This window comes from Stenella coeruleoalba (genome assembly GCF_951394435.1).
Source record: "Stenella coeruleoalba genome assembly, chromosome: 5".
NCBI classification, from domain to species: Eukaryota; Metazoa; Chordata; class Mammalia; order Artiodactyla; family Delphinidae; genus Stenella; species Stenella coeruleoalba.
Window position 1 is genome coordinate 45,519,178 of NC_137150.1, and position 13,453 is coordinate 45,532,630.

The 13,453-nt window shown below is 33.6% G+C and overlaps 1 long non-coding RNA gene across 1 annotated transcript in view; it reads right to left on the reverse strand.

The window, feature by feature from the left end:
• Positions 1-1,958: 1,958 nt before the first annotated feature.
• LOC307187094 overlaps positions 1,959-13,453 on the reverse strand; it is a 206,077-nt gene continuing 194,582 nt past the window's right edge. Inside the window, exon 3 of the long non-coding RNA XR_013828528.1 lies at positions 1,959-2,414. This is a non-coding gene — a long non-coding RNA (uncharacterized lncRNA). The remainder of the gene's footprint in view (positions 2,415-13,453) is intronic.

Consider the following 13,453-nt stretch of genomic DNA (forward strand, 5'->3'; position numbering starts at 1 on the left):
ATATTACATATATAATATACATGTAAATCAGTGTGGGTCATAGGAGGGTTATACACCAAAACAAAACAAAGAAAGACAAATTGTAAAAACTCTTACTACATCAGTATCAGTTTGACTGTATCTTATGTCCTAAGATCAAATCATAAAAATAATGATAATAAAATCCCTTACATAATGATAGCACCAACAAATATGTCTAATTCCTTATCCTGTTGGTCAAGCCTTACACACCTTTTGTTGTATTTAATTTTCTGGGTACTCTTTGAACAATAGTAAATACAAATCCATATAACAGTTCATCATTAAAATATTCAACGAAGAAGATCCACTATAATTAATGATTCCCAACTTCATATTTTCTCTTGCTTTGCAATTGCTATAACATTTTTAAACGTTAATTTTATTGCTTAGCATTGGTGGGATATTGAATGTTTTTTCCTTCCAGGAAGATATATTTTAAATTTTAAGAATAAGCAATATAAAATTATAAATGTCAAAACTGCCAGGAAATGATTCTAAAATTAGAAAAAGAAATAAAATAATACCAGAATTGGATTTTATGTTAGAAATAACATTGTGAGTAACTTGTAATCATGACTAAGATATGAAACAGTTTGTAGTATGGATATAAATGATATTTGTGAAAATGATATTAGTTTTATTTCTTTAAATACCTTACTATGCTAGATTGTGGCCAAACTCAAGAATTCTGGCTGAATTTTTTCTCTCCTTTTCTTTTTTTCTTTTTTTTTTTGACTAAAGTGTACTTATTACTAGGCAATTAAAAAGGGAAAAAAAGCAACTCAAGCTAACATAGTAAACATCGTGCTCTAAAGCAGTTAAGGAAATATTTTGACTTACTGTGTGAATAGAAGAAAATGTCTTTTCTTTCTGATCACTAATAATTTTTCCTTTATGTTGAAAATTCTAATACCCTACACTCAATAAAATATGTTTTTTCTAAGAAGGGTATTTTATATCTCTCTATTGGTATGAGAATCAGTGGCATATTTTTTAATGTTTCCTTTCATTGATCATCTTCATACTAAGGGGGACAAAAAAGCATCTGACTTTTTTGTTTTTCAAAGTAAGAGGCTATCTTCTGTGCAGAATGGGTTTCCTACAGATGTGTGAAGGAGGTTTATTAGGGAATGCAATTGAGAACAACACCTGTGGGGTTATAAGAAAATCAGAATTGTGCAGAGAGAGAGTGAACTGTGATGAAGCTGTGACAGAGGGCCAGCCAATTCTGCAAGTTCAGGAGCTGGCGTGACCTCTGAGACATGCTTGGCCTTTGTACATCAACATCAACAGATGGAGGCTGCTATCAGGAAAAGGGTATCCTTGGGTGTCATTTCAATCAGGGTAATTCCTGGGGAGGAATTTAACTGTGAGCCTTCAACAGCCAATATGATTTAAGGATAAATTCATTTTTATATGATATATACTTTACTCAAGTGTTTTCTCAGAGTCTGGTCCCAGGATAGGTGTGGGGAATATAGAGATAAGTCAGACATGGTGATGTTTACTCTCAAGGGAAGATACCATAAGAGGGGATGATAAGCTTCTGAGCAACGAAGTGCAATAGAAACAATAGATCTAGACCTCCCTGGCAGTCCAGTGGTTGGGACCCCATGCTTCCACTGCAGGGGGTGTGGGTTCAACCCCTGGTCAGGGAAGATCCCACATGCTCCTCAGAGAGGCCAAAAAAAAGACCTAAATCAGTGACTTTAACCAGGGGTAATGTTGTCACTTGGGGGTAGTTAGCAAGATCTGGAGACACTTTTGGTTGTCAGAACTTGGTAGGATGCTACAGGCATGCTAGAGAGTAGAGGCCAAGGATGGTGCTAACCATCTTACAATGCACAGGACAGTCCTCCCAATCAAGCTTTATCTGGTCCAAAATGTCAATAGTGCCACGGTTGAGTAACCCTGACTTAGATGCTTTGACAGAAATATATATTGGATGCAGTGGGACAAAGTAATGGATATAGAAATATTAAGGAATTTTTCAGGAAGTGACTCATAGAAAAGGTGATGGGAAGGTGTTCATTGTGTAGGAAAGGTGAGGGATAGAACTCCAGGTATCTATACTGTAAAGACAAAGATGCATAAAATAGACAATGTGGCAAGAACGTCAAAAGTAATTCAAACTAATGTTGGAGACACAGTCAGGGCAAGAGAAAAGAGTTTAAATATCATTCTAAGTGTTAAGCAAAGTCACTGATTGGCTTAAAGAAACTGGCATGTGCCCGTTAGTCTGTCCTCACCACACATACAGTAGGTGCATTCCTTTGCACTTCTTGTTAGTTCTCTTACTTCATTCACCCCCTACCTTGTTCCTAGATAGGCATTTGATATCTCTGCTCCTAAAGTAGGTGTTGGCATGATCTCTTTTTCAGATCTCCTCAAACCTGCCATTGATAGAAGAGGAAAGAAAATAATTGATAGGTCAGAGAAATTAAATGTAAGAGAAATTAACCAGTTATTTGTAGGATGGTGTTATAATTATCTTATGCTACCAGAGGCAGCATGTTGGGGGAGGGAGGATTGGATGAAGGTGGTCAAAAGTACAAACTTCCAGTTATAAGGTAAATAAGTCCGTGGGATGTAATGTACAACATGATAAATATAATGAACACCTCTGTGTGTGTATTTTATTTTTTTAACATCTTTATTGGAGTATAATTGCTTAACAATGGTGTGTTAGTTTCTGCTTTATAACAAAGTGAATCAGCTATACATATACATATATCCCCATATCTACTCCCTCTTGCATCTCCCTCCCATCCTCCCTTTCCCACCCCTCTAGGTGGTCACAAAGCACTGAGCTGATCTCCCTGTGCTATGCAGTTGCTTGCCAGTAGCTATTTTACATTTGGTAGTGTACATATGTCCATGCCACTCTCTCAATTCATCTCAGCTCACCCTTCCCCCTCCTTGTGTCCTCAAGTCCACTATCTACATCTGTGTCTTTATTCCTGTCCTGCCCCTAGGTTCTTCAGAACCTTTATTTTTTTTAGATTCCATATATATGTGTTAGCATACGGTATTTTTCTCTTTCTGACTTACTTCACTCTGTATTACAGTCTCTAGGTCCATCCACCTCACTACAAATAACTCAATTTTGGTTCACTTTATGGCTGAGTAATATTCCATTGTATATGACATAAATCACAGCAAGATCCTTTGTAACCCACCTCCTTGAGAAATGGAAATAAAAACAAAAATAAACAAATGGGACCTAATGAAACTTAAAAGCTTTTGCACAGCAAAGGAAAACATAAACAAGATGAAAAGACAACCCTCAGAATGGGAGAAAATATTTGTAAAGTGAAGCAACTGACAAAGGATTAACCTCCAAAATTTACAAGCAGTTCATGCAGCTCAATATCAAGAAAACAAACAACCCAATCCAAAAATGGGCAGAAGACCTAAATAGACATTTCTCCAAAGAAGATGTACAGAATGCCAACAAACACATGAAAGGATGCTCAATATCACTAATCATTAGAGAAATGCAAATAAAAACTACAATGAGGTATCACCTCACACCAGTCAAAATGGCCATCATCAAGAAATCTACAAACAGTAAATGCTGGCGAGGGTGAGGACAAAAGGGAATCCTCTTGCACTGTTGGTGGGAATGTAAATTGATACAACCACTATGAAAAAGAGTATGGAGGTTTCTTAAAATACTAAAAATAGAACTAGCGTATGACCCAGCAATCCCACTACTGGCCATATACCCTGAGAAAATGATAATTCAAAAAGAGTCATGTACCACAATGTTCATTGCAGCTCTATTTACAATACCCAGGACATGTAAGCAACCTAAGTGTCCATCAACAGATGAATGGATAAAGAAGATGTGCCGCTGTGTGATATATATGAAAGGTGTTAAGAGGAAATCCTAAGAGTTCTTATCGCAAGGAAAAACAAAATTGGTATGGGGATACACGTCTTGACAAACTAAAGTTTCTCTCCCCATCTCATGTTTTTATTTTCTTTGCTCTTTGAAGTTGCACATGGTATTTTTTTGGGGGGGGTATCTCACTTAAATAAATCAGTGAGATGAAGTGTTACTCTTTTAAATGAACTATCATCATCCCTCTGAAGGAGAATGTGTTGCTTCATTATCAACAGTAAAATATCTTAAAATGGTATTGTTCTTTGACATGGAGGTCAACTTCTGAATTTCCATCAGGAAATTGAAGAGAGGTCTGGATCTAATCTAGTACTGAAATTCATTCCATTAATTTGTGTGTCAGATTTTTTGAAATATTTATAAATTAATACAACCTTCTGATAACAAATATCACCCTCTTAAAAATCTACATGCCCTAGGCCACTATAAAAACTGCATAGACCTTGGATAAACAAGGTCCGACTCTATGGCACAGGGAACTATATTCAATGTCCTGTGATAAACCATAATGGAAAAGAATATGAAAAAGAACCTATATATGTATAACTGAATCACTTTGCTGTACAGCCGAATTTAACACAACATTGTTAATCAACTAAATTTCAATAAAATAAACAAAAACTTTGTAGACCATAATCAATCTTACTTTTAGAGATCCTACTCTACATCAAATATATTCAACAATATATCAAATGTATTAAAATATAACCATGTTTACTTTGATGATAATATTTCTGCTATAAATACTTGAATAATCTTAAGATGTTACTAGTAAACTGGCTTGCCTGTGTGGAATGCAACTATTATGCCTACTTAAAATTTCTTATGAAATAAGAAACTTTCAGCAATAAAGTGTGCTTATACGGTGAAATTTTAGCAATATTAAATGTAGTCATTTTATTAAATTAACAATGTTACCTTTAAGGTAATTATTAATTATGATTTTGTTGCTTTAAACTTTTTTTTTTAACTAAGTCATTATTCCCATTATTCCCTCAAGTATTTTCACAGACCCTTGAAAATCTTATGGGAATTAGGTGCCTATATGTGTGAGGTGACCATAAAATTTCATATATAAAATGGCCACATACATACCCTTTGTTATGAAAAGTCAACCTATAAAATTTTATACTAAATAATTGATAAAAATAAGTATAATAATTTGTCTATAAATATAATTATTGTAGAATATTCATTGTTTATAATAGCAAAAATAATATTTTAATGAGATGAGCTTAATGTATATAGTACATATTTACAATAGAATAACATGTAGATGTTGAATGTGACTATTGTAGAATTTGTGGAATAATGGAAAAATAGTATGTTAAAATTTTAAACACAATTTATAAAATGGTATCCACACCCTGATTCCTTTTATAACATATGCATAAATATAACATCTGAAGAATAAGTACTGACATGCGTAAAAAGAGTGTTTTCTTCTAGTCAGAGATTTTGTGACTTTCTTTTTCTTCACTTTTATTATCCTTATTTTCTACTTTTCCTATGAGAGTGCATTACTTTTTTTCTTTTAACAGTCATTCAGTAAATATTTATTCAACATATGTGTTGCACTGTGCCAGTCCCCAAGAGGGATATAGACATACTCTCAATGCATTTATGGTTAAGTGAGGAGTCAGACATGTACATGCAGCAATGTAATAGGGCCTTTTGATGAGGCCGAGCATGAGCTGAGCTCTATGAGTGTATGTATGAAAAATGAAAACAATCATAGTTAAAATTGGTAAAACATATATAGGAAAGTATTAAATTGATATAAAAAATAGCCCAGTAGTTATTCAATGGCTTCTGAAGCTAGTGTGGTATAGTATTAGTAAGCTTAGTATTTGTACCTTGATATTTATGTTATTTTTTAATAAAATATTTTTCAAATTACAAAAAAGCATCCAACTACTAGCCATTGAATAAAAAATAATAATTAAAGATAAATAATAAACTAGAAAACTACAAACAAGTATACTGAGTTTCACTTACATGTTCTAATAATTTTACCAAGCTATCAGACTGCATATGGCTACATAAGTTTTCTTTCCTTGTAAATTTGAAAAAATAACTACATTACAAAATTGCTATTTATTGATTACTTACTCATTCAATTTTTTGTCTTGTCATCATCTCCTAATTAAAACTGTTCATGACTTTAGTTTATGAACGTCTGTTCCTCATGGAAAAGTTCACACTTTCCTTTAGGAATGTGATACAAATAAGATTCTACAAATGAACTATACAACAATTATTATTTATTGATTTCTTCTTTAGTAATTTACCAAGGCAGGAGCTGTGGGAGTGGTCTGCCATATTGGGAAGAAAATTTTATCATTGACATTATTTAGAATTGATAAATATGGTGATAATAAAAAGCAAACTGAAATCAGCAGGTTTATGATTGCTTTTAAATGGTCTACAGACTATGCTTCCCTCCCACCCTACAATGGTTGCTCATAGTTTGGAGCCTTCCTACCTCACTCCTTTAGCATGCTGTTGTGCTACTCCAAAACATGTATGAATTTCAAAATGCATGAGTAAAAATGTTACAGGTTAATTATGTATTGATACATAAGCTTGTAAGCTTTCTTGGGAAACTAAATTAGACACCTGCAGAAATAATTAACTCAATGACTAATTTAATAATTTGTGAATTAAGATGTATGACGAAAATACTAATTTATCTTTAGAATCCTACTAGTCTGAGAGAATTCTGCCATTCAACAAGTATTTGTTGGGCATTCATTTTGTTAGTTTAGAAATACAAGTATCAATATGCTAGCCATGGCCACTGCTCTCAAAGAACCTCATACAGTGAGATAAACAGATTACAGGTGAGAATTTCCAAGAGTTTTGAGTGCTATTTATGAGAAAGATTTAGTGTCACCGTTGTAAATGAGGATAATGCCAAAGAAAAAGAAGGACTGAATTTAAGCTTTGGAGAGAATGACTAACTTCATGATATAAATATAAGCAATGATACTCAATGGTGAATAATCCAAAGTTTTCTTATTCATTGCTGACAAATGTATTTTTATTGATGTGTAGCATGAGTGTGCACAATGAATTACTGCCAAAAAATAATTTAAATAATGAGGTCATGGGAAATTTGAAGTACTTAATTTCCTGAATTATATTCCATATGTAAAAATGCTAGTTTCTTTCTCCTTTCTGGGAATAGCTCTTTGTTAAGCAGATACAACATAACAATCTGAGCATTCACTTTGCTGATTTGTATTCTCATTGTCTTTATGGTTCACACTTCCCTGAGGCCACAAAATGTCTTTGTTTGAAAATATTTTCTTTCCATTTTCCACCTAATAAATGTAAATAGTGATAGTGCTAAGGACTTAATTAATCAGAACAGGTGACTTAAAAAAACATTAGAGCAAGCTTTGCAATTTAGATGGGCTGAATGTTGATTCAGGGGAATGAACTCTTTCTTAGGTGGCACAAAAATAAAATTGACAAGTTCACTGTAATCACTTATTAATTGAAAGCAATTTTAGCAGACCACTTAAAAAAATAGAATCATCTGTTATAAACAAAAAATTAAGTGAAACAACTACTGGAGGTAAAAAGCACCAAATGTTCTCTTTCCCTGTACCATGTGGCAGGATGGAAGTTTACAATTTTTTTAACTTAGTCTTGTAACTACCAGGTATATATTCCATATTTTCAAATCTTTATTAATTTTAGGTTTGAATTAAGATGCATATCACTAGGATGATACCTATCCAAACAAGGAACAATATGACATGTTTTGAAAGCCACTGTGTTTGGAAAAAGCCTTCCACATGTACACAAGATGAAAAATGCAGAATAACGAGGCAAAAATAAATAATGATAATAATCTTAATAGTGGGAGAAATTGTATATTGCATTTTCCCCATAGACCCTTTTCTGCCTATTTAATCTTAATTTTTAACTCTTACCTTATCTCCTTATTAAAAAATCTCAGTCCCTTTCTTTCCTCTAAACACTGACCATGTATTTTCATTCTCAGACAAAATTGAAGAAATTAAAAGAGAATTTAAATATTTTCCCATCACAACAAACTATTTGTATCTGTGTGCACATATTTCTTCTCCACTCCAGTTCCTATGAATGACTATGCTTGCTTCTAAAAAAATTTTTCTACCTGTTTACTATAGCCTATCTAATCCCTTCAATATGACACCGATATATTTTAGCAAGTTTCTCTTTTACTTCTGTAACATCAGTTTTCTGCTATATGGGATCATTCCCATCAGAGTACAAACATGCTGTAAATTCTTACCTTAAAAAACCCTCCCTCGATCCTAATATCTTTCCACCACATACTTCTCCTAAATATCTGCATAGAGCTTTTCCACACACAGACCTTCCACCGAGCTCCCACTATCTCCTAAACCCATTATCACTAGGCTTTTATGCCCAATAAGGCAACAGCTCCTTTTTGTATGCACTATCCACATTTATTCCTTAAACAAGCACTTATCCTGCATTTGTTACTTACAAGAAAATATTGTGGACAATGAGGATACAGCAATGAATAAAACAAACCAAGTCCCTGTCCTCCATGAGATGGATAGTAGCTTTTATATTGTTATGAATAGAAATCAGATAGCAGGAAAAATGAGGGCTATAGAGCTTGCTACTCATAGTATATGCTGTAGACCCCTAGTATTGGCATCACCCGGGACCTTGTGAGAAATGCAGAATATCAGTCCTCATGCCAGTCCTACAGAATCAGAATGTGCGTTTTGCCAAGATCCCCAGGTGATGCAAATACACATTAAAGTTTAAGAAGCCCTGGAAAACAGAAGGCACCTACTGGGAAAATGTATAATAGACATCTTTAATAATTTAAAGGTCAGTATTTATCACTTATTTTAATCCATGATTGTCTCAATGCTATCTTTGCTTAGTGTTGTTTCTATGGTTTACATTATAAATTCCTCTATTAGTTAAGATTTCATTTAGCTGCAAGAATCAGAAAACCCAGTGCCACAGTTGTAAAAAGTTATTGCCATTCTTTCAGCTGCTCAACAGCATTACTACTGATATTTCTCTGATTATCTTAAATATTCAGCAATGTTGCAAGATGGTTTTTTGCCTTTAAGCTAGAAAAGAGAGAAGGAATATACCAGGCATGGCTTTGTTTTAATCAAAAAAAAAAAAAAATAGAATCTTTCCCCAAAGCACCTCCATCCCAAAACTTATCTGCTTATTTCTTGTGTGCTAAAGCTGGGTAATTTGCCCAAAACTAGCTGCAAGGGAGACTAGGAAACTGAGTATACGGCTCTCTAGGTAATATAGAAGGAAGTAGTAAGAGACGTGATTAGAAATGTCTTTAGAGTAGAAAAGCAGCAGTGTCTGCAACAATATTATAGATAAATCTACTGTGTTTTCAAACCTTAAATAGATAGAAATAATTATCCTCTACTACAAATATCACCACCATGTCTAATATCTCCATGCTCCTTCAGAAGCACCATTGTCGATTCTCTCTTAGTGGAGAATTTCAGGAACAACTCATTATCTCCCTAATGGATCTGGTGGTTAGGTGACTCCTGGGAGTAACGTCATATGCTAGGGACACAAATTCCATATAAACTATATGTTCTTCACATTTAAAGTGAAAATAAGGAAACACTTTTGTGGTAGACAGGTTCTCCCTTCCTGTCTTTGAAAAAGTTTGCTGACATGTTTTGAGGTACCTAGGAAGAGACCCACATGACAAAGTAATGAGAGAAACCTCCAGCTGATAGCCAGAAGAAAGTGAGGTGCTCATCTGGACAGCCTGCAAGGCTAACACTTGGACTGCAGCCTTGCAGAAGACCCAGCCATGCTATGCCTGGGCTTCAGCCTATAACACGTATTTAAGGATTATAAGGCACTGTTTGGTGTTGTACAAACTACAAAGCTACAAAGATACTAAAGACTTAGCACATGAACAAGGAGTGTTTTTATAAAAAGGGATAAATGGAACAGGTAAAATCCAAGTATAGCATGGTTCTCCTTCAATAAATAATCTACTCTTCTGGTGTTGTAAAAGAGTTCAAGTGAATATTGCTACTGTTAATGAATAGATAAATGTCTGTGTCCCCCAAATAAGTGGCCAAATAAACACAAAATAATATTAATATGGCTCTTTCAATACAACTTTTTCAATATATCTATATCAGCATAATTCCTTATAGTGATTGTCTCCGGTCATTGTACTCTGTGCTTAAAATGTCAACAGAAAATGGGTAATTAGAGGAAGTATCTGTGTATTGAGAATTTCCATTTCACTTACAGTAAGTTTAAACCCAACAGTGGTCACTATAAACAAATCCAAAACAAACATAATAGTTGAATTTGAGAATAGCAGTGAGTAAGTCATAAAGGCTAACTTCCACTGAAAGATTTTATAATGTAAAGTTTGTTCTACATGGTAAATGTATGATTCTGAAAGGTTTAAGATCAGCACAGAGAATAATCTCCATTTGGAAAGAATGTAGGAATTGAATGGAGAACCACAATGGTGGGAGTATTTGGCATTTTTCAAATATAGTACATGTACACTACTAGATGGCTTTCCCAAGTCTTCACTGACATTTAGACAGGAAGTAGTGGATTTAAATCACAAAAAGAGAAGTTGGAGATTAAAAATTCTTATTGACTTTCATGGTTATGAAATGGAATACTATCCTTTCCTGCAAATTATTTATAAAAATAATTTCAGTATTCAAGTGTTTTCAGTACAGAGTAGCCAAAATACCAAATGAACTCGGTCTTTTATCTTTACCTCCATATTCATTAGCAAAACTAATGAAAACTAATCCAGCTAACTGCTCTCAGTTTTAAAGATACCTTTGGCTTAATACATATTTATTTAACTACAATTAATCTAAATATATTGATCATATACAAACAGTATGCTTGACATTTAGGAAGTCAAGGTTTGCATACTTGGAAGAGAGAAATCTGAGGGTAGGAAATCAAGTTATTTATGGGATGAGACACCTTCAGATAAGCTAGAAACTTCAAAATGAGCCTAAATAAAATGATGCATGTGAGTAGAGAAGAGGAAAAACACTAACATGGGAGGAAAAGTTACAAAAGATATTCAAGGTATAATAAGCAGATTCTTCTTTCTGAGCTAGAGAAGGTACCTAGTAAAAATATGATATACAAAGGTTGAGAAAGAACAGGCTTTATTGATGTTCTAACTTCTTACCTGAAAAAAATGTCCATTTTTCAAATAGACATGTTAGGAGAGTGGATAAGTGTCCATGTTAGTAACCATAACAATAATAGAAAAGAAATACATTGTGAAATGTATACAAGATGAGGTAAATTTAAATTAAAATTTTAAGTGTGTATTTCTAATAGCCCAATATTTCTACTTGCCACCTTTACATTAGGGAAGCACTCAACAAGTGCAAGAAAACATACACAAGAATGTCCAGGGTAGCAGTATTTGCAACAGCAAAAATAACATAAATACCTAATGCCCGCCAGTAGGAATACAGATAAGCATTGGTTAATCCATACTTTGGAATACTATGAGAATTTGTGTAGCTCTGTGTGTACTACCATGAAAACATTACTAAGATGTACTGTTAAACTTAAAAATTCATAATAAAAATACAAACCATTACCCAACTATTTATTAAGCATTGATTATATGTTACTCATTATTTGGTTGTTTATTTCTCTACCATAGGAGCATTTTAAGGATTTTTAAACCAGAAAGAACTTATCATACTAATATTTGGGCTTAAAACCATACAGAAAATTCTTCTCAGCTTAGGTTTTTTTCTTATTTTTTATATTTCTTTACTTTCCGACTTTTCATTATACTCTTTGTGTGGCTGGGATGACGAAAATTCCTGGAGTCCTTTTCTCCATCTGAAGTACCTTTCATGCCCTGCTCAGTAGAAATGATCTGCCAAAAACGTAGATAAAGAGATACGTCTTTAATCTTACAAGCTGTCTCCTTGCAAAGGATCAGGAAAATGATTTTTCTTTTAACAGTTGTCAGCATGCTTGACATCTGTCACAAAGGCTTAGGCTCTATTTTTATTTTTCCTATTGAAATCATGCTCTGACACCTGCCCCTTTGATACTTTTAGACTGATGCCGTGAAGAACTGAGTGTTTTTAAGTCAAAGAACCCACCATATTTCCTTTCTTTTTTGTTTGGTTCAAAAATAAGATTAAAAATAAAACTTATTTTCAATAGGATAGATGTGTAGAAATATCTAAATTAAATAAAAATACATCATTATCCTATAAACAACGATATTTCCTTAAAAAAGATATAGCTGATCTTAACATATTCAGTCTTCTCAAAAAGTTTTAAATAACATGTATAAAATTATCTTCTATTTATTTATCAGAACACCATTAGCGGTACTTAGCATAAAAAATAGGCATGTATGTTTCAGTTGTTTCTCAGTAAAACCTAAGGACAAATGCTATAGTAACCATACACACAGATGTAACAAAAGTGCAAGTATGTTTATGAATTTTAAAGTGGTACTTTGTACTATTTGAAGAAAAAGTTATTGTTTTATGTGACATGGCAGGAAGTGTAAAGAATGTGGGTGTTTGCATGAGGAAAAGTAAGACAGTATTAAAGGTCAAAGACATTAGCCTCACCTTCTCTTTACAAAATTGCCAAAAAAATATCCCCTAGTAAAGGAATCATTACATATGAGGCTGCTATTTTGCCCTAAAAACAACAAAATAATGTGTTGGATAGGGACATCAGAAAAGTGATAGAGTAAGCAGCTCTAAACATTCATCTTCCACGAATATACATATACATACATACATATATATATATATATATATATATATATATATATATATATATATGGCAAAATCTGTCAGAATCCTGTCAGAACTCTGAAAAACAAAGATTTACAGCAACACAGCAAATACTGAATCAAGAAAAAAGCAACTTGAAAAGAGTAAGAAAGTTGTGGTTGTTTTCATTTTCACTTGCTCCACCTGATTCCCAGTGTGATAGCAGTCTTGAAATGGCAAGAGAGTGTGTTCCTAGTGTGGAACATGGATCCCTGGTTTTGGAGGGAGCATAAGATCTTATTTACAAATTACTGTAAATGTTTATAATAACCTGTCTGAGAGCTATCTGAAGGACTAATACAGGCACTCAACTTCGTTTTGCCTAACTTAGAACTCAGGCCAGAAGTGGCAGGACTTGCTTAACAAATGCTGGCAGGCAAACTTACAACTTCAGATGTTTAGGATTAAGATATACACTAGAAAACTAAGGCCTGGGAGGAAAAGCTGGGGGAGATTCTTAGAGAAATCAGGATATTCAAAACAACTGAGTATTCAGGGACATTTAGAAAGCCACATGCATGCACAGGGCAATAAATATGCTTAGAAAACAACTAAGAAGAACATAAGTTTTACTCTGGGCTGATCCTTAGGCTCAAACCTACCTAAACAATGAAGGAATGTACCAGAATAGAGCTAGTCTGCAAAGACTGGGAGATGAGTTTCTTTATTATTG